This window comes from Canis lupus, chromosome 36 (genome assembly GCF_011100685.1).
Source record: "Canis lupus familiaris isolate Mischka breed German Shepherd chromosome 36, alternate assembly UU_Cfam_GSD_1.0, whole genome shotgun sequence".
Classification (NCBI taxonomy): domain Eukaryota; kingdom Metazoa; phylum Chordata; class Mammalia; order Carnivora; family Canidae; genus Canis; species Canis lupus.
In genome coordinates, this window is record NC_049257.1 from 13,030,584 (window position 1) to 13,052,831 (window position 22,248).

A 22,248-nucleotide genomic window follows, 5' to 3' on the forward strand; every position below is an offset into this window, starting at 1 on the left:
TGCCCATACCCCCAGCACTGCCATTCTTCACATCTGGCCACACCACTTAAACACTACCCCAAACACACCTACAATCAGAGTATGATTTCCTAGGAGGGACCATTCTATTTTAGTCACCCAGCTTTACCCAGACCTCATCCCAGGACATGAACAGTGAGAACAGAAAATTATGCCTCTTGGTATAAAGCTTGAGACCCAAGACTCAAGTCAACTGGAGGCCGCTTCTAACTGGCCTCCAGTGTGTCATTTAAAGATCTGCTCAGATTCAGCCAGTCTCAGGGGTCACCGTGAGCGTGAAAGGTTGTGGGCAAAAGGTCAGGTGCTTGAGCTCACAAGCCACAGCTCTGCCACTAAGTAGCTGAGTCCCTGGCCCCCTGAAGTCCTTCTCCTTCCCCCCGCCCCGAACCCTTCCACAGCCCCGCCATTCCCTGTTGACCCACCCCTGGCCTGCCCCTCATCTGTGCCACTCGCCTGGGCTTGTAGGTGTCTGGGCTGCCATCCTAGGACCAGCTCTAAACCTCCCTTTGTTCATTTATTCATATTTTTCTCATTTGATCCACCTGTGTTCAGTGCTCACCCAGACACCATTCTGTGTATTGTACTTAGAGCCTACATACAAGCCTTTTGGCTTTTAAGGGGGAGAACTTGGTTTGCATTTCTCAGAGGCTGATTAATCTCCATCGTTTCTAAAGTTTTCTCCCCTCGGGCTATCTACACAGGATCCTGCGGTTTGCTAAGCAGCAGCTTCTCCTGGCACAACTCCCCGCAATCAGACGAACAGAGACAATGCCTCGCGCCCTGCACCTGCATTAAGAAGAGGTCCACAGCAGGCTTGGCCCAACAGGTAAGAGAAGGCATTGCTCAATTATGCAGTCCATCCCTGGGGGAAAATACCAGCAATTCTATAAAAGCAGAAATCAACATCTAAGGACTAATGAGGAGAGAGAAAAGTGTGGTTTGGGGCTTTCGTTTCTGTTTATGTGCTCTACCATGTGATTACCCTTGCCATGAGCCATGAAGTAACCCCTGTTCTTGTATGATCTGGGAGAAAAAAAAATGAAAGCTAAAAAAAGAATGGCCTTTTAAAAAAATTCATATTTACAAGTGCCTACAAAACCTTTGACTGATTTTAGTGGTGGCCTCTTTTAAGACGAAACGGGGAACTAAATATATGCCTTAGGTGACCTGAGACAATGCCTATTTAAAAATCCATTTCTCCAAGGCTATAGCTAATTGATTCTTGAAACTTCTTTGCCGAAATAACCTTGTCCCACAGGCAATTGTGCTTCAATTATTTCTTATTTCACTTGAAAATAATAGTCTTTTTATATAGAAAATGATGGAATAGTTATAAAAAGTGTCCAAAATAACAAGTAATCGTTAAAATATTTTTATTTAAAGTGATAAAACTCAAGACAAATACTCAGAATATTCCTTTCCATGCTTGTTGCCCTAAATAGAGTGCTAATAAGTCTATAGAAATGATTGCAGACTTCCTGGAGTGTGACTCAGGGAAAGAAGCCCCACACTGGCACCAGGAGACTTGAATCATACTTTTCTCTCTTCCACCATCACCTCTGTGCTTTGGGATGATAATTACAGTTTCCTTGTGCATGATTTCAGACTGCCTGAATTTCAGACTAGATTTCAGACTAGATTTCAGACTAAATGCTAGCCTCAGTTTGACCATGAGATACTGTGAGTGGGGGTGGGGGGGTAGCTTTAAGCTTATTCCCTGCAAAGTCATCTGCCTAAAGCAAATTCAACAAAATGCCAGTTCACTGAATTCCTTTCTTCTTTTCATTATTTACAAAACTTACAGCAATTGGCACTGGGTGTGTTGGGGTCTACCACCTTTGGGGATTTCTATGAGATTTTAATGGATAGTTTTCCAGTTCGCTTCATAACAGCATTTGAAGGAATACGGAGTTTGTCTTAGCCTTAGCCTCGGCTGTTAATGCAGGGAGAGGATCCTCTGATAAAGAGTGAGAGGCACCAGCACACAGCCAAAAAGGATACTGACTAAGAGATGTGACATTAACACCATAAGGATTCCCCAAACTCAAGACAAATATATCTGGTATTTCAATATACTAGGCAGAGTGACCATGTAGGGGAACTCTTCCATCGAATGAGCCTGCCATTGCAGTCCTTCCTCTGAGGAGCCTTATAGTTCAATGGAAGAAAAAGATTAGAACAATAGCAGGAAATTAGCAAATAATATAATTGCAAATTGTGATAAGCACTATGGAAAAATAAAAGGAATGCTCAGACAGTGAAGAGCTAGACCTGGCTTTAGAAGGTAGTCAGGACAGGTGTGGGAGGCGAGAGGGCTGCTCCCAGTGCCTCCCCTTTCCAGGCCTGTGACATGATTGCACTTCCTCATTCCCCAGGAGATTCCAGGGGTCATGGGATTTGGTCTGGCCAATCACTTGTGCATGGGAACAGTATGTGTCTCTTCCATGCTGGAGCATCTAATTAATGTTACTCTAGCTCCCTGTCCCTGTCCCTGTGGCATTCTGACCAGGGATGTGATCCAAGATGTGGTGGCTCCCTTCACCTGGGACTTGTGTGACCCCAGAGAACAAAGCCACCTCAGCCAGCCCACACTGGACATGCATGTAGCATGAGCAAGCATGTAGCATGAGCAAACAACAAACTTTAATGTCTTAAGCCACAGAGATATGGAAGCTTTTTGTTAACGTAGCTTAACAGGGACAATCCTGACTATTACAAGAGGCATTTCTAAAGAGGCAGAAAGATGATTTATAGAGACTTTAAGACAAGAGGCTTTGAGCATGGCTAGTTCACAGAATTGAAAGAAGGTCAATATGGGTGGATTAGAGTAAGTCAGGAAGAAGTAGCAAATAATCTTTAGAGTTCCTTCTACTCTCTCAACTCTTGCCTGTTGTATCTCTAAAGCCGTTCTGATATTTATATTCCTGGCAATGCTTGGAGATAGATTAAGTAGCTGACTTTAAATGCTTTTGATTTGTTTACACAAATCAAACTCTCATAGTTTATCTCTTGCCTCTGGATTATGATCGTTTTTATCAAGAACTTTGCATGTGGGCTATTGATATGATAATGCAATCCTAATGCCCTCTCAGGAGCTGAGGCCTCTATCTTTTCAGTCAATTGGAAGATGCACTTGAGTGTATAGGCCATTCATGGCTGAGCTGAGGCCTGGGATGGGAAGCCCACGGCATTTTGCAATTGAATCATATGTAATATTGTGTGATTTTTAAGCTCTCAGCTTTTCATATCAATTTCTAATATTCTGGCAACAGAATCTAGGGAAAAGCCCAAACTTTCATGGGACTCATCATAGCTCCTTTAATGTATATGTATGAGAGATTGTCTTTTGCACTGAAGATCTTGTTCGAAAACAAAACAAAAACCCCTTAGCAAAAAGCAAATTGCCGGAGATGCAGTTTATCTTCTTTGGAAGAAAAGAAGAGCTGAGTCAGCCCTCCTGGGATTTGACAACTAAGGTATTTCTTTATCCTTGACACTGCTCAGATAGAGCCCCAGATATTATAACTGCCTTTATTGAAGTTTGGTAGATTTAGAGGAAATACATCCAGCTGATATTAGAGTCATTCTTGTACAGTTCTTAAAGTCTTAAGGATTTTTTATTGAGGTGAATGAAATCCTGTTTAAGAAAAAGAAAAGCAGGAGAAAGGAAGGGAGATGGATCTAAAATAAAAACAGGGTCGTTAAAATAGGCTCAGTGCTAAGTGTTTTCATATGTAGTATTATCCCCATACATGAGAAAGTAGCCTTGAAAGGTTACAATCATCCAGCCAATGAGTGAAGACCAAGGAAGGGGTGGGAGTCTTTCCCCTCCAAAGACCCTTCTCTTTCCTCTCTGCTACTTAGACTAGAGTGTGAAAGTGTCCCTATACCATCACCACAGTCATATCTAAAGTAGCCCAGCCTTGCATTTCTATGATCTCCAGAGTTGTGCTCTAAAAGATATATACTGCATCACTCTTCAATTATTACGTATCTAGATTCAGAAGAGCCTCTAAATGGAGCTGGTTGTAATAAGTTGTGCTCTGCTAATTGTACATCTTCCCTTTGTTCAGCCTCATCCTGTATAATTAGCACAGTCTTGAAAATAGAAGTTTCCCGTTACATTAAAGTTCTTACACAGCACACCCTCTAATTATTTCATATTTTCACATTAGGGATAAGATCCTCATGGTGGAGGGAGGTAATTCTGTTTGTTATTTAATTACTTATAGAAGGAGTAGAGGAAAACCAGGAAAAAGAGATTATTAAAATAATTTCTGGGCAGCCCTGGTGGCGCAGCGGTTTGGCACCGCCTGCAGCCTGGGGTGTGATCCTGGAGACCCGGGATCGAGTCCCACATCGGGCTCCCTGCTTGGAGCCTGCTTCTCCCTCTGCCTGTGTCTCTGCCTCTCTCTCTCTCTCTGTCTATGAATAAATAAATAAATAATCTTTAAAAAATAATTTCTACTTGATTCTGAGTTATATACACAGAGACCAAGGCACAGGCATATATTTCTCTCATACCCCCATTCTATCCTGGCCTCTGACATCACCATTTTTGGCACTGGTCTCAGTTAAAACCATTAGGATCTCTTTCTATTGAGGACTTACCTTTCCTTTAAGATCCACTCAAAATCCTCTCCCCCACTGGTCTTTATGATATTCACCATTAAAATTAATATTAATATTAAGCTCCCATCTTCCCATCTGCCAGGGCACTTTGTACTAATCTTAAAGCATGTTTCTGCTTTGTATTATAGGGATGGAGCTAGGGTGAAGATGGCTGCTGACTCACTCAGATATATTTTCTCTCTTTTCTTCCTGGGCATATAACTATACAGCATTTCCTTTTCTTCTTTAGAATTGGGTATGACCACATGGTGACTTTCTCACATGGAATATGAATGGAAATGATGTGCTTCATTTAGGGACCAGGATTTTAAGGAAGTAGGTGTGCCTTCTCCCTGCTTAATCTCCCCTGATGCTGTCTCGGGTCCTCAAGGATGGGAGGAGCCAGGCTCCTAGATGACCAGGTGGAAAGCTATCTGGCCAAGTGGGAACACCCCCATTAGGTCGTTACACAAATAAGAAATAACTATCAACAAGGCTCAGATATTTAGTGTTTATTTGTTATAGCAACTATATAGGCTTACCTAACACAGTGTGTGCATGTTTGTAAGCATGAGTCTATGTGTGTGTGACTCCCTCTGTTTTAGAAGCCCTAGAAGGACTGGGACAAAAAACAATCATCCTTCACTGTGAGAAAAATTAAACTAAATAGCTGCCTTATTAGAAATGGAGCAGATGGTCAACAAAATGAAGAGTGGAGGGTACTCTGAAACATCTCTACCATTGGGAATGCCATTTTCTCATTTGCAAGCAACTGTAAGGACTTTCATAAATTATCTCATAGGTAACTAGAGTGTAGAATGAAATGCATTCTATATGCCATGCAGTCTTCTCACAGTGCTGATCAATAACAGACCTGGCCTCATCTCACTCCAAGTACACAGTCCAGTGGGAGACCAAGTACCCACCAAGTCTTCACACTACTGAAGAAGCACTCAGCTTCCCACCCAGGTTCTCAGGTTCCTCATCTTTAGAAAAGAAGAAGAATATTACTTGCTTCTCAGTTTTTGTACTTTTTAATTACATAATATTTAAATAAAATGTCAAGCATGATGCTTGACACTTGAACTTGATAAACATTCAATAAATCTTAGCTATTATTATTTGTATTGGTTTAGGTAAATAATATAAGATTATATAACAAAAAATCTGAGCAGACTGAGGGAAAGGTATATGGAACACAATTTCTCTTCACAATGACTCCTAACCTGAGAGTTGATAGGCTGGGAATAATGTTCCACATTTTTAAAAATACAAACAGTGTGTGCAAAGGACCAGTGATGTGAGGAAGCATTTTTAAAGACTTGAAAAAGAGGGATCCCTGGGTGGCTCAGTGGTTTGGCGCCTGCCTTCAGCCCAGGGCATGATTCTGGAGACCCGGGATCAAGTCCCATGTCGGGCTCCCTGCATGGAGCCTGCTTCTCCCTCTGCCTGTGTCTCTGCCTCTCTCGCTCTCTCTCTCTTTCTCTGTGTGTGTGTGTGTCCGTGTGTCTCTCATGAATAAATAAATAAAATCTTTTAAAAAAATAGACTTGAAAAAGACTAAGAGTAGCAGGAATATAGAGAGCGAGGAGGAAACACTGCAGAATGAGATCATTTAAGCCTTGGGAACCACCTTGTAGTCATCTAAGAACTGATTCTCTTCGTAAGTGCAGTAGAAAGTCACTGAAATGGTTTCAAACAGGTTGTAGCATAGAATGACATGATCAGCTATGTCTTTTAGAAAGATCACTGTGGCTATGAAGAAAAAAAAAGATTGGAGGGAAACAGAGAATGCACATGTGGACTACTTGGAAAGACTGTAGGACCAAACTAAGAATACCCACAGAGAGGTCAGGCAGTAGTAGTGGGGATGGAGGGAAGTAAAGATAGGAAAAGTTTCTGCAGTGACACTGGCAGGAATTGGTGATGGATTAGGTGTGAGATATAGAAGAGAGCACTGTTCAGAATGGCTCCAGGTCTTTCACCTGGTTGTGGAAACATTGAAGAGAGATAGGCAACCCTGAAAGAGGATCAGGATTGCAAGATGATGAATTTACCTTTGTACATGCAACAGTCAGATGCTCCTCAGAAATCCAAGAACACATGCCAAGTATATGGTTGGATATTTGGGTCCAGAGTTTCATAAGTATATCTGAGCTAGAGTGTAAATTTAAGAGTTATTGGCATATGGCTAGCACCTTAGGCCATGGGCAGGAAAAATTTGCTTAGAAAATAAGCAAGGGGTACCTGGGTGCCTCAGTGGTTAAGCATCTGACTCTTGATTTCTGCTCAGGTCATGATCTCAGGGTCGGGAAATTAGGCCCTACATTGGGCTCTGCACTGGGCGTGGAGTCTGCTTAAGATCCCCTCTCTCCCTCTTTGCCCTTCCCCCACTACCACTTTCTCTTCCTCAAAAAAAAAAGGTGGGGGGGACTTAGACTGAAAGGAAAAGAGAGGTGTATATATAAGAGGATTTTATTTTAAGGACTGTGTAAGCTTGGTGAGTCTGAAATCTAAGAGGGGAGGCCAGCAGGATGTAGGCCCAGGAAAGAATTACAGTTGGAATCCCCAGGCATTCTACCGGAAAACCAGAAGTAGCAGGCAGTGCAGATGAAGTCTGAAATTGTCTGCTGGAGAACTCCCTCTTGCTCAGGGAAGATGCACCTTTTGTTCTATTCAGGCTTTCATCTAGTTGGAGGAGCCCTACCCCGTCCCATCCCCCACCACATTACAGACAAATCTGCTTTCCCCAAAGTCCACTGGCATAAATGTAAATCTCATCTAAAACACCCTCACAGGAACAGCCAGCATAATGTTTGATCACATATCTGGGTACCAGGGCCCAGCCAAGTTGACCTGTAAAATTAACCATCACAAAAACATTAAAGTAAAAAGGAAAACCAGGGATCCCTGGGTGGCGCAGTGGTTTAGCGCCTGCCTTTGGCCCAGGGCACGATTCTGGAGACCTGGGATCGAATCCCACATCGGGCTACCAGTGCATGGAGCCTGCTTCTCCCTCTGCCTATGTCTCTGCCTCTCTCTCTGTCTCTCTGTGTGTGATTATCGTAAATAAATAAAAATTTAAAAAAAATAAAATAAATAAAGCTGAATAATATTGAAAAAAAAAAAAAAAGGAAAACCAGACAGAGTGACTATTTCCCAGGCCCTGAACTAGGTGCTGGGAATACAACTTATATTGTGGTTTACAGTGTGAACCTGGGAGTCAGATAGCCTGGGTTTGAATGCAGACTTTGTAGTTGACTTGCCTTGTGACCTTAGGAGCCTTTAGGGAAGTGGACTGGCCTAGACTGGCACCGAGCTGAGACGGAATGAACAAGATGGAGCTAAGTAGTTCCAGCTGTGCATAGTGGAGGGCTGAGGAGCAGGGAGCCAGGCATGCTCTCTGCAAATGACACTCACCCCTGCTCTCTCTCTGGCCACAGAATGGCAGTTTCCCTTCATTGCATGGCAGCTGCCCAAGTTTGCTTTTCTGATGCTGTGTTTGTTTCTGGCCTTGGATGCACTATAACCAAAGGCCTTCCCGAGCTGTGCTTCAGCCACTGAGCAGACTAGGATGGAAACCAGAACATTATACAATGTTTGGTTGAAAAGAGTGAAAAAGAGAAGTCCTAAGGGCAGGAGTTGGGGGTAGGGTTGGCCACCTCACAGTGCTCTGTCCTGGGATTTGGGGACAAGTATTCTCAGTAAATTCTACTGAGCCCTGGAGAGATAGCACAGAGAGATCTTAAAGCACAATAAAGACTTTTCCAGGCAGCAAACATGTGGCTATCCAGAGTACTTGTCCCTTCCCTTTCCTCCTAGGCTAGCTTGTTCTTAGCTCTCTGAGTTTGATTAAGTAAGGACATATTTTCCAGTCGCTTCAGCAAATATTTATTCAGCTGTGTGCAAGGCGCCATGCTCTCTCACCAGGCTGTGACATGTGTAACACATCTTTGGCTCCCTGACACCTAGGACAGAGCAGGAAAGTAGGGGGTACTCTATAGATGTTGGTCAAATGAATTAGCATAAACCATAAAGTAATAAGGCATTTATTTAGAAAATGCCCTATAATATGATATGGTCAAAAAATCTTTCTACACTGAAAAAATCTACATGAGATCCCCCAAATGGCTTCTTGTACCTTTCCTAAAAGCACAAAATATCCCTGATACCCTAGTGAAATAAGTCTAGCTTATGATAAATGGACTTATAAATCAATTAATGTAACCCTGTGGAAAAATGGCCTATGGGCATTTGAAATGGCCAGAAATAAGCAGAGATCATACAGTTGGTAAGAAACCCACTTTAGTGGGTTCTAATACTTTTGTTCTGATATTCCATAGTGTAGTGACTCCTAATATTTTTCTTGTCACAATCTACATAAGAGATAAATTTCTCATGGGTCACACATTCCCAATGGGTTATGAGCCTTGACTCTTTCTTTTTTAGGAAAGTTAATCAGAGGGCAAGTGAGCAAAATCAGTATTTTTACAAGGATAAACTTAAATCTCTAATTTTTAAAACTGAAACCCAATAATGCACAGCCCTTACTGAGTGTCAACTATGTGCTAAATAAGCACTGTGCCATGAGCTTTGCACATATGATCCCATTTGAGCGAAGAACAACTGTGAATGGTTGATTCTCTGGAGCATCTTCATTTTGCAGGTTAGGAAACAGCGACCTATAGAGATTACAGAATGTTTCTAGACTAATACATGCCTATGAGTGGAATCCAGGTCTTTACATTTGTACTCTCCTGTCTCCAAAATCATACACAAATTTCAGCGCTTGGTGACTATTATTATACATTTTCTGTGACATACCTCACAACTGACCACCACAATCTGTATATTATAATGTAGAGAACCTTTTGCGAAGGACATAGTGCTGTGTTTATCAAAACTAGATTTTGCTCCGTGGTTTGAACCCAGTTCATTTATTTGAGTCACTTTAGGTCTTAAAAAACAATAATATAATAACCATCTTTTATCTAGTATCTCTACTATAGTTCACTCATTATATCAGACATTTTGCAGAAATTATTTCTCATATCATTGATTAAAATATTTCTTTTTTTTAAATTTTTTAATTTATTCATGAGAGACACAGAGAGAGAGGCAGAGACACAGGCAGAGGGAGCAGGCTCCATGCAGGGAGCCCGACGTGGGACTCGATCCCGGGACTCCAGGATCCCGCCCCTGGGCTGAAGCCATCACTAAACCGCTGAGCCACCTGGGCTGCGCTGATTAAGATATTTCTAATATTAATTTATTTATATCACATTCATATTAGATTTCTAATGTAACAGATATACAAAGTGTTATGTATAAAGTTGGAGCAGAACGGAAGAACCAAGTCTTACCCCACTTGATTAGTTTCACTTTTAGGCTGCAGAGGCCTCTGACCTCCCCTTCATGATCCCCACTCTACACAAGTCTCATTTGCGCCTTTCCTCCTCCTTTGTTTCCTTCTCCACTAGCCTCATGGCCACCACTCCCCCAGCTGAGACTCATCCATTGACTGAGTGGGTCTGGGAGGACCATCCTCAGCCTTGAGGGAGGAAGGCAAGAGAGAACAGGAAATAGAAAGAGAAGATGTAGGAAGGTTAGTGTTCCGAAGGGAGGTAGACATCCCAAGCAGGAGAAAGGAAGAGGTGAGTGGTGTGAGGGGTGAGCAAGGAGAGAGCACAGCAGGACAGCCAGCTCCTTTAGGTGAGAAAATGGGAAAGGTAGGAGAAAGGGCTACAGGTTAGCTAGGGCCTGCAGAGTCTTTGAGGAGGTAAGGATATGGGAAAGAAATCTCTAGAGAGCGCTGATGATTTATGTGTGTATATATATATATATATATATAGAGAGAGAGAGAGAGAGAGAGAGAAAATGATTTTTCCAGCCAAGCTCTGCATTTGAGTGGGAATCATGTTGACAAACAACCAGATCCTTTCTCTCTGTTGTTCTCATCAATCACCACCTGGAAGTCTTGCCCCAGGGAAATGCAGCCAAGGACTAAGCCAAAGGAAATTCTCTGGAGCCCTTGCCTCTTGAGCAGCCCCCTGAATGACAAGCCTCACCAAGGCCAGGCTTTTTTTACAGAGCAGGGAGCGGGGTCAGTAGTAAGCAGGCCCTTGGCCAAACCTACCACTGCCTGGATTTGGATGAGGACATATATGAAACTGGAATGGGGTGGAGTAGGGATCAAGTCACTTAAAAGCAAATAAATAAACATTTTGGTCAGAAAGGAAGAGCATAAACATATGCAAGTGATTCCCAACCTTCGGTGAAATGCTATCAAGATTTCTTTCAACTGAGGAGTTTGTATATTCGTTGATTTCCAACTTACCCATAGTTTTATACCGTCCGTATCAATATGGGCATGTTGTTCTACACATCTGAAGAAGATGCTGCCGGTAGTGATTTTCCTAGATATACCTGGCTTTAGTTGAAAAGGCTGGTGCACATCTAGCAGTCTCCTTTGTTGCACAAAAAGTTGTTTTCAAACTGTAGCTGTTTGAAAATATATACCACTAAAACCAAGGGTTTGAAGGAAAAGTAAACAAGCACTTCTTAACCTTTATTTTCACAAACAAGAGATTCGATTGCTTTGATTTTAAATTAACAAATCAAGACGTCAATTTGATTAAAGACACATGCACCACCTAATTGATTTGTTGACTGCACTGACTCTTGGCTTGAAGAGGCAGCATGGTGTGATGAAAAGAGAAGTGGCTTGGGAGCCAGGCAGCCCGGGCATGGGTTTGGGCTCCACTACACACACACCCGTAAGAATCTGGGTGACCTCTGAGCCTCAGGACACTCATACCTACATCCTGAATTCCAGTGATAATCAAATGAGATAACGTGGGTAGAAATAAGCTTGCACACTAGAAAATTCTGTACAAAACTCAGTTATTACTATAAATAACTGTCACATAACCCTAAAGCCCAATATTCATCAATCCTTTGAAAGACTGACACTATATTTGATACACTTACTCATGGGAAGACTCCCGTGTGTAACAATTCCTGTCCTTCTCCTGAGTCATATTCCCTAATAGTTTTCAACAGTGCCCTCTCTTACCAATTTAATTCAGCACTACTGACAATAATAAGCCCAACTACTGCTGCAGTTAATAGAAATTCTCCTTTAAATGAAGTGCATCTGCTGTGACATCTGTTTAAAACCCATGGAGAAGAGTCAGTGTTCACCAGCAAATTGAGTAATTACTATGTAATTACACTATAAATTGTGCAGTCATTGATTTGCTCTCAAAATTCATATCTTTTGGACATACCCAATATGAAAAACACCTGGGTTCTTCCAAAATGTGCAGATATGTTCTTAAAATGGTCAATACAAGGATTTGAGCTAAACACCTGTGGCCCGAAAATTAGAGTATTATCTCTAGAAGAGATAAAGTGCTGTAGGGAAAGGGATTAAAGTGTGGAAGGAGACGTTAATAGAGTGAGAAAGAAAGGGGAGGGATATTTTGAAGGCAAATTATCTAAATGCTTTCTCAGTCATTTCATAAGAGCTGTGAAATTGCTAAGCCTTGCTGGCAGGAGAAATCACAGGAGAAAGAGAGTTCAGAGATGCAAGATTTCACCTGTTCTGAGAAGAGCCCGTCACTCTTTGGACACTATTTGGATGTTAGGAAACTTGTACCATATGTAGAGAGTACAGGAATTAATGATTCAAGAGAGAGTATCTGACAGTCCTTTATTTTTTTTAAAGATTGTATTTATTCATAGAGACAGAGAGGGGCAGAGACACAGGCAGAGGGAGAAGCGGACTCCATACAGGAAGCCTGATGTGGGACTCGATCCTGGGTCTCCAGGATCACACCCCAGGCTGCAGGCAGCGGTAAACAGCTGTGCCACCAGGGCTGCCCCTGACAGTCCTTTATAACCACCCAGATTTAAACAATAAAAACTGAGATCTAATAGTATACTAACTGGTTACAAAACATGGCTCTATGGTGCTTCCCCTAAATCCACTTTTAAAAAAGCCAAACAGTAGATATTTATTAGCCACATACTTTGAGTATGTAATGCATACAAAGCTATGTTCTCGTAACAACACAGAATATAAACAAATAAGGCAGCATCACAGTTGGTGGAGGGAAGGCTGCCTTTGACCCTGGCTGACTCAGCTGAATCCTGGATCTCCCCGGTAGCTGTTGGGTTGAGCCATATGAAGCTGCAGAACTGAGTTCAACTATTTTTAAGCTACATGGTGGTGGAAATTTTATGTGGTTTGACCAAAAAGAATGGGAAAAAATCTCTTAGGTACTATAGGCCCCAGTTTCTTCATTGCTAAAAAGGAGGATGATTGAGAATTGGAAAGAATGTTGTCAGAAGATGTTTATAACAAACATTCATGTTAATGTTTAGAAAAAGTTCATGGTGAGGCACCTGGGTGTCTCAGCTGGTTAGGCATCCAACCCTTGATTTGGACTCGGGTCATGACCACAGAGTCATGGGATTGGGCCCCAGCTTCAGGCTCCATGGTCAGCAGGGAGAATGCATGAGACTCTCACCCTTTGCCCCACCCCCACCACACATGCATACACACTCTCTCTTTCTAAAATAAATAAATCGTTTTTTAAAAAGAAAAGAAAAGTGTATAGTAAGAGGGATGTAGAAAGGTCCTACCCTTGGTCCTCCCAGAGAGTGTACTAAACAATATCAGCTAAGACAATGTTGCAGGGACACCTGGGTGGCTCCGTGGTTGAGCATCTGCCTTTAGCTCAGGTGGTGATCCCAGGGTCATGGGATCGAGTTCTGCATCGGGCTCCCCAAGGGGAGGGAGCCTGCTTCTCCTTCTGCCTATGTCTCTGCCTCTGTGTCTCTCGTGAATAAATAAACAAACAAATAAATAAAATCTTTAAAAAAAACAATATTGCAAAAGTCAAAGTTGTGGGAGTCTCCCTTCTGATCACTGTATTTTAAAATAGAAATTACAACACTGTCTTAACTTTGCTGCTGTGCCCACTGTACAGGAATGGTGTTGCTTAGTACATTCTCTGGGAGGACCAAGAGTGGAAGAAAAAATTGCACTAACTACTTAATGTTAAGGATTTTATTAAAATGACAGGATCCATTTGTTGGAAAAGACATTCGATGCTTCTCGTAAACATGCAGTTATATGTCCAGTCTCTAAAACCAAAATTCTGTGCCAAAGACCCACCTTCAAGAAACAGCATATTAAAATCAAGTGACTCTGCAATTACATTAACGTGGTTCAATTTTAATAGCACACTGCTCTGCAAGCTATATGATCCTCCACAGTCTTCAAAGGGTATGTCCTATCAAGGGATGGGATGCAATTTTACAAAAATGAAGTTAAAAAAACACACCCCAAACCAACCAGTCACCATTGACATCATCAGTTTCTTTCCTTTGTGAGAGTGGGGGGAGCAGCTGCACTTAGCAGCATCAGAGGTGGCAGCAGGGGAAGAGCCAGTGCCATCAGTCAATTTGCTAAGTAGAGACAAGAAGCAAGTTCAGTGGAGCAGAAAGGTCTCTGCCTCTGCTGAGTTGATGGAGAGAAGGAATGTGATTGGTTTCTTAAGGGGCAGCAGAGGGGCGATGTGTAATTTTGCCTCCCCTCACTAAACATGCCCGTCTATCAGAGATGAATCAACACCTTAGATTATACATTATGCAAATGACGGTCGCAGTTTGGCACCTAACGCAGTCTCCTGCCAGAGTTTAGATTCACTCCCACTGTTGTCCGTGAAAACTGAAAATAAGCATGTCCCCCTTTCCTTCCTTGGCTTCCTTGTCCTTGAAATATAGCTTCCTCTAAGCCCCACAGCTCAGAGGCTAAGCTACATGGCAGATGGCTGTGTCTCCTTGCAGAGGTTATGAGCTCAAAACTCCCAGACTAGGAAATTAATTTAACAGAAACAAAAATAGAGGGACCAATGACCCTTGCAGATCAAACATCGAGGCTCTCAGAGAAATTCAGTTCTTTAAACAAAATTCAGAAAGATCCTGACGATGTGTCAGCACCAATGAGTCAGGTAAAAACCATACCCAAAGGTTGCTATTTTCTGATTTCCTCATTGAAAGGTGACACTGGAACAATAAATGGAATGACTATGTGGGATATAAACTTTTTTGTGCCACCATTGAAAAGGACATGTCTTTTTTTTTTTTTTTTTTTGAAAAGGACATGTCTTAATATGGAGAAAGGAAAGCTGAAAGTTCTGATCTGTCTTCATGTAAATACTATAAAAGAAATTGATTTGACCATCTCCCACCAAGTCCCAGGGTAACACTGGAAGATATGTGCTGAAATTATAGGAATAGCAGATCTGTACATGAAAAATGATATCTTTAAGTGAATATGATCAGATCCTAGTACAAATTCCCAAGGGAAATTCTAAAAAGTCTCTTCCTATAGCTCCTAAGAAACATCTGTATCCAAAATGCTGTGATTGATCCCTGGGGTAGATGATTCTTAAGACTACTTCCAACATTGAAATTAAAACTGTAAGGATGAGTTTTAATCATGATGGCTCAGCGGTTCAGCACCTGCCTTCCACCCATGGCATGATCCTGGTGTCCCAGATTAAGTCCCACATTGGGTCCCTGCATGGAGCCTGCTTCTCCCTCTGCCTGTGTCTCTGCTTCTCTGTCTCTGTGTCTCATGAATAAATGAATAAAATCTTTTTAAAAAACCTGTAAGGAGTAAGGATGAAATCAGAATTTTTAACAAAATCAAGCTCAATGTTGGACTTCTGTATCAGTGAAGGGTTAATTCTGTGGTAATTATTAACTAAAAAGAGAACTTTTCTGAACAAAATATGGTATATTGATCTCCATTTCAGAAGCACTCTAACCCAGGTCAGAATTCAAAAATAAAAAAGAACTGGGTCAGGGCAATGGTATTCTTGTGGGTCATAGGATCTTTAAATAGACTCAGACTAAAAGGAACCTCCACTTTGTACCTTTGTATGAAGGCTGAGTGCATGACACTGTCTTCCGTGTAAACATTCGTGCCCCCAGTAGAAAACTAAACTTGAAGTCAAAAACGATGGTACCCAAACGAAGCCTAGATTTTTCTTTAGAAAATAGCCAGCCCTGTCTGAATAATTGTCTGCTTAGTGTACATGTCTCATAGGAAGGTGGAGAAAAAGACCAGCTTAACCTTGGCTTGTCTAAAAGGCACAGTGTGTTCTCTTTCCAGAAGATAACAAGTCTCTTTTTGAGATCAGAGACCCAAGTTCTAGCTTTGGATTCCACTGGTTCTTTTACTTTGGTTACAAATGGCTAATCACTCTGGAGACATTGTCCTTATAAGGTGCTGTGACGACATTTGTACACCAATCGTGCTTATCAACACACTGACATCCTTTTCAGGCAAGCAAAGAAACTGCTGCTGCCTTACGTGCTGTCACACATTTCACTGGAATGACAACTTGATAAACGTACCTGTGTAATACTGAAAACCACCTCGAATAGCTTTTTTTAAAAAACATGTTTTTAAAAAGTGGCTCCACAGTGTTACATTCATTTCAGGTGTACAACACATGATTCAACAAGTTCCTACATTATGCTGTACTCACCACAAGTGTAGCTGCCCTCTGTCCTGATCCATTGCTATTTCTCATATTTAAAACAATGTTTTTATTTTATTTTAAGATTTTATTTATTTATTCATGAGAGGCACAGAGAGAGAGGCAGAGACACAGGCAGAAGGAGAAGCAGGCTCCCTGAGGGGAGCCCGATGTGGGACTTGATCCCAGGACCCTGGGAGCACAACCTGAGCCAAAGGCAGATGCTCAACTGCTAAGCTACCCAGGCGTCCCAAAATAAAAGGTTTTTAAAGATTTAAAGGTTTTTTAGGAAGCCTCTCTGGAGCCATCTCCTCCATCCAGTCTCATAACTCAGTATGGATAGGCTCTAGGTCTTCACCCATCAGAAGGAAGATTGGCTTTTGTGGTTCATTCACATATGGCATCTGATCATTGTGAGCCACATTCGTATCTGAAGGGAGACCAGAAATTTGAGATAGTGCCTTCCTGTGCCTTTAGGATAAGAAAAACAATGGGATTAAACCTCCAATTTGGCAAATTCCCCAAAGATATTGAGATTATATGGATATTCTTTCACATTCCCCAATTAGCAAACCTGGCCACAGTGGCATTGCCACACTTGTCTGAGCAGCTTCTGCAAAATGTACAAATGAAATGTATCAGCCGTCTAATGAGGCTCAAAGGCCTGTTCCAGCCTCCCCCTTTTTCCTAACTGGGGGTGAGAAGCAATACCTGGATGCTTTTTAGCCAGTAGCCACTGAAGCCATGTTCCTAATTAGGAAAGTAAAATGCCCCAGACAAAAATACAAGAAAAAAAAAATCCAAATCATTTCAGTAAGTACAGATTTTGAGATTCTCGATTTGCTGCCAATAGCGTATCTCAGAGAGAGGGGAAAATATGGTAAACCACAATAAATAAAGATGGAAGGCTAATAGATTAAAGTCATTTTAATGACTATAATATGTTTCCATATTATGCCATATTTCCTTTAAAATACAATTGCCTCTTGGTTTTTGGTTTTGTTTTGGTTTTGCTTTTCTTATCTTTTTTTTTTTTTGGTTTTGCTTTTCACAATTATTTGACACATAGAGATAGCCAAAGTTTTTCTAGTCCAATTTGACTTCCTTTCTATGAAATATTACTTCAAGATGCTTCACAGTAAGGGCAACTAGGATGAATGACAATCAAGATCTCAATCCTTACAACATGGTGTGGAACTCTCCTTAGACCAGAGAAATCTAGTCCAACAGGCTCCCTCATGTCATACCTGACCTGATGCCCAGAAGAACTTTGATGAACAATCTCCAGATAGGTATTCTCAATACTTGATAGCTCAAATCATGATTGGAGTTGGCTCATCAAACAGACTACCAGGTTGTGCTAATTTCGGCCTCTTAATAACTGCCCTTATTGTGCTGACGATACTGTGTATTGTGTAAGTGATATGAGCATTCATTATAGAATGAGCCTCGGGATAAATAATCTGGAAGACTTCAAACAAAACATGGAACCGTTTCGTGCTGCCATCAGAAAAGCCCCCAGATGCTATACTATTCTCATCCCAAGAGCCAGAAAGGTTGACTTAGAACTGTTCTGTGGATTTGACCCATAAATTGCAGGTTTTGATTGCTTGTATCGTTCCTCTGAAATATTAGCAGCCTGGGAATAAGTTGTAGTTACAGATTAATGAGCCAGGTTGGGAAGTTATGTCTATCAGCAGCACTATGAGTATGGTTTCAGGGACTCCAGTCAGCAGATCATTGTTGGCGCCTCTGTTCCCTGACACCACAATTGAGACATGTGAAGTTTCTAGGACAGGGCTTATGGAACCGAGAACACTGTCATCTCTTCTAATATTCACATGCCTGGAGTCTCTGAGAATGCTCACAGAAAAAAATTTGGGAAACACAGGAAGTCTGTTAGACTAAAATATCTGGCAGTGGAGGGATGATTTACATAAATGAAATACAGTAGTAATTGAAAGCAAAGTGAGGGTAGGTAATGGCATGCAAAGCTGTTGATGATGCTAAAAAAAAAAACCTGCATGAAAAGGTCATTACAACACGATCCTATGTTTATAATTAAAAATATAAGATATGAATAAAGAAAAGATCTATTTGTCAACAGTCCTTGTATCTGGTTGATAGAATTATGGGTGGGTTTTCTTTTCTTGTTTATTTTGATCCCCTAAATTTTCTGTCTTGTGTATGTACCTTTTTTGGGGAGGGTGTTGAGTATGTATCTTTTTTGTCCAAGTAAAACAAAAGCTTTCTCAAAAGCAATATGGCCTTAAAATACAGTGTTAGAAAGAGAAAAGTTAGAAAAATTAAGAGTTATAAGATACTAGGCTTACAAGAATCTTTAAAAATAGATACTCTAATAGGATTATGCTCACCCCATAAAGTAACCAAAAGGCTGTGACCAGTCTGCCTTTCTTTAGACCTCTTTTTTAAGAAACAAAAAATGCAGTAACAATAATGTGATGACAGTCATTTACAATTCCAAAAGGGAAGTCACAGAGCGTCTTAATTGTCCGATAGCACACAGCATCTTGAACTGTGCTGCTAGAAAGCATTTAGTATAAACAAAGTTTAGTGAGCCATTTTATGTCTGTCTTGAGATTCTCAAAGGAATAGATCGTATTAAAGGCTCTGAGCAGTCCTGCAGTAAATTAATGTGAAAATTTCATTTAACCCAGTGTTTCTGCCCATTAGCATCTCACAACCCAAAGTAGTAAGTATATTGGAATACAGTCTGGTGACAAGGCAGTACTTTGAAAAACCTCTTTCGGGGATCCCTGGGTGGCGCAGCGGTTTGGCGCCTGCCTTTGGCCCAGGGCGTGATCCTGGAGACCCAGGATCGAATCCCACGTCGGGCTCCCGGTGCATGGAGCCTGCTTCTCCCTCTGCCTATGTCTCTGCCTCTCTCTCTCTCTCTCTCTCTCTGACTATCATAAATAAATAAATAAATAAAATTTAAAAAAAAAGAAAAAAAGAAAAACCTCTTTCATACCACATGAATACATTACTCCTATTGGGCTTTTACTTGTTTGTTTAGCTTTCAGACCCAACTGGAAGATAAATAATAATCCTGATTTCTGACAATTGCTTCAGGAGCCGTGCCCTAGAGCTCCCCAGGCACCCAGAAGCATTGGCACTTCTCTAATAGTCTCCTGGGACTGACACATACCCAGGAACCAAGGAGATCATTTTTACCATTGCACTTCATGCCTTGAAAATACTTTGGTTATTAGAGGTTATTCTTTGCCCCATTCCTGTTACCCCAAAATGCATATTTGCCTGTTGAATCTGGCAACATATGGCCACTGTAAAGAATCTCAAAGCATACAAAAACCAACCTAATAATAGCTCTGAAGGTAATTTCCTGGAAGGGCATTTTTAGCAGTGAAGTTATGCTGGCTCCAAACTTTTCGATGTTTAAACTCTTATCAGTAGCTTGGAATTGACATGAGGTAAAGCATCTTGTTAGGAGATTTCATAGAAGAACACAGTACAGTTGCTATTGCAAATAATGACTGTGGCTATGGTAACCCAAGGTGAAAAGCACTATTTGCATCACTTTATCACTCCTTAGAGATCCAATTTACACATGTTACTGCTGTAACTGGACAAGATGGATGTAATCACAAATGACCCACCATAACAGCAAGCCAGATAATTTATAAAAAATTGGTTCAGAAAGACATTCAGGAAAGAGTAATTCAAGGATTTGACAGTTGACAACTTGTGGAAAATTTTTAAAAATATTCACCCCAGAAAAGTTCAGATTCTCTATTATGTTTTCTGAATTTCTCTTTTATTAATGCCAGGCTAGTTGCACGTGTGTGTTTGTGTGTGTGTGTTTATTGTCATTCACAGATATATCTTTTATCCAGAAAAATTATTTTTAATCTAGAATCATTACAACAAAGTCATGAGTTCAGGAATTCAATCAGAGACAGAGGTTTGGCATGAATGGCATAGTAAAAAAAAAATGGCCAGACATGAGAGAAGATTTACACTCAGACTACACAACACCTTTTGATGTATCCTTCTAGCACATCACATAAATGCTTGCTTTGGAATACAGTCCACTTATCTATGATATCTCAGCTCTCGAGAGCCCTCAACAAGTTCTCTTGTTGATGCCATCTTATTGGATGACAGGTTAACTGTTGATGGCTATCTATCCGGAAACTATTCACTCAAACAGTTATTCGTTTATCAAGTACAGTATCTCCTGCACCGTGCTATTATACTTAAACATAGTGATAAAGATAGAAATAATAATAAAAGTAGTAAAAATGGTGATAAAGTCAGGGAAAATCTTTGTCCTTATATAGGTTACAGTTTATCAAATAGACACAGTTAAAAGCAATGAGGAAACCAGCCTAGTGATTGAGGGGTCTTTCCATAGGACATAAACAATCAACCCAAATTGTGATCAGTGGTAAAGTTATGAAAGTATTTTGAAAGTGAAGAAATGATGAAAGTGTGGTGGAGAAAGAAAAATGAGTTCATGAGCAACGACTACCTCCACCTACTTAATTTCAACTACATTCTATCATTAATGCAACACTGTGCCATACCAAACAGCTCCCTATTCCCCAAGTAAATCAATTTAACATCTTTGTTTCTTTGCAGATGCTTTTCTCTTACCATTGAATGTCTCTTCCCCACAACCAATTTTTCTCCTAGTGAGATTTATCTATTCGGTTTTTAAAATTTGAGATCCAAGTCAAAATTTGTTTCTTACATGAAGGTAACCCAGTCATCTACATCAAAAATGAACTATTTCAGTAATAGTACCGTAACTCTATTTGTTCCTTATTTCTTTCCACATAGATTATAGTTAATATAACTCTAAGCTCCTTAGAGGTAGTGAATTTGCATTTTAGTTTGTGTATTTATTGTAACATTTATAAATTTTAATCATGGGATTGTCGAATATAATGAATGAGTAAATGCAAACAAAAGCATACTGGTTCTCAGTTATCCTCCCTCCCAGGGGCTCCTGGATGGCTCAGTCAGTTAGGCATCTGGCTCTTGGTTTTGGCTTAGCCTGTGATGTTGGGATCAGGAGATCAAGCCCTCTTGCGGGCTTCATGTTCTGCAGGGTTCTGCTTGAGACTGTCTCTCCCCTCTGCTCCTCCCCATTCTGCATGTGTGCAGTCTCTCTTTCCCTCTTTCTCAAATAAAGAAAATTTTAAAAAATAATAATAATCCTCCTTTCCAAAGAAAAAAAGAACAGAGAATAATGAGTTGTCAGCATGTCTTCAGACTTAGGAGTAGGCACCTGTATGATACCATGTGTAATTATATAGGTAAAATTAACACATCACAAAAAAAGCAAATGAATTTTCAGCAATTTTTGAGAGTGTATTTATGGTGGCCTATTTTTAAATGAAGGCTGCATGGTTTTCAGTGAATTCACCTAGAAAAAAGGTACACAAGAGTTTCCTAAAAGAGATATTCAGTTGTCATCCAGGGCATCTTGTCCTGAGCAAGATCACAACAACAGGGCCATGTGACATCCAGCCAAGAGACACATGCCATACATTTTTAGATAGCTTTGAGAGAGAAAATAGAGTTTTCAAATGTGATCCTCATTCAAAAGGCTGCTCCTTACATGGGCAATGCTATATAGCATTTTCCAAGATGAATATAGCAGGGACACATCGTTTTATGGTGGTAGGTAGTTCACTCAAACAATGTTTAAATGTCCAGCAATTTATAATAACAAATTTATATGCCACTTTATATGTATCTCACAACCAACCTGAAAATTAGATTATCATCGTTTCATTTTATACCTAAAGAAGTAGAGAGAATAGTATGGTTTGGGGTTTTTAATTACCAAAAACAGAAGCCATTTTACCAGGCAAAAGAGAAAGAAATTTATGGAAAGGCATTAAGTAGCTCGTGGAATCTCTGGGAGGCAAGACCCCCATGTGGTTACTAACCAACCAGAGTAGCTTGCCCGTAAGAGTGCAGCCCAAACAGTGCTTGACAATTCGTTGGAGCTGTCTTAGGGGGCACAGCATTGCTTCCACTGCCTCTACTCACACCTATGATGTCA

General features: G+C 40.8%; 1 protein-coding gene across 2 annotated transcripts in view; it reads left to right on the top strand.

Annotated features, from left to right (window-relative positions):
- Positions 1 to 22,248, top strand: part of B3GALT1 (beta-1,3-galactosyltransferase 1) — a 503,874-nt gene that overhangs the window by 463,071 nt on the left and 18,555 nt on the right. For both annotated transcript variants that reach the window (XM_038584724.1, XM_038584726.1), the window contains one exon: positions 720 to 844. The gene's annotated coding sequence lies outside the window, so the exon portion shown is untranslated. The remainder of the gene's footprint in view (positions 1 to 719; positions 845 to 22,248) is intronic.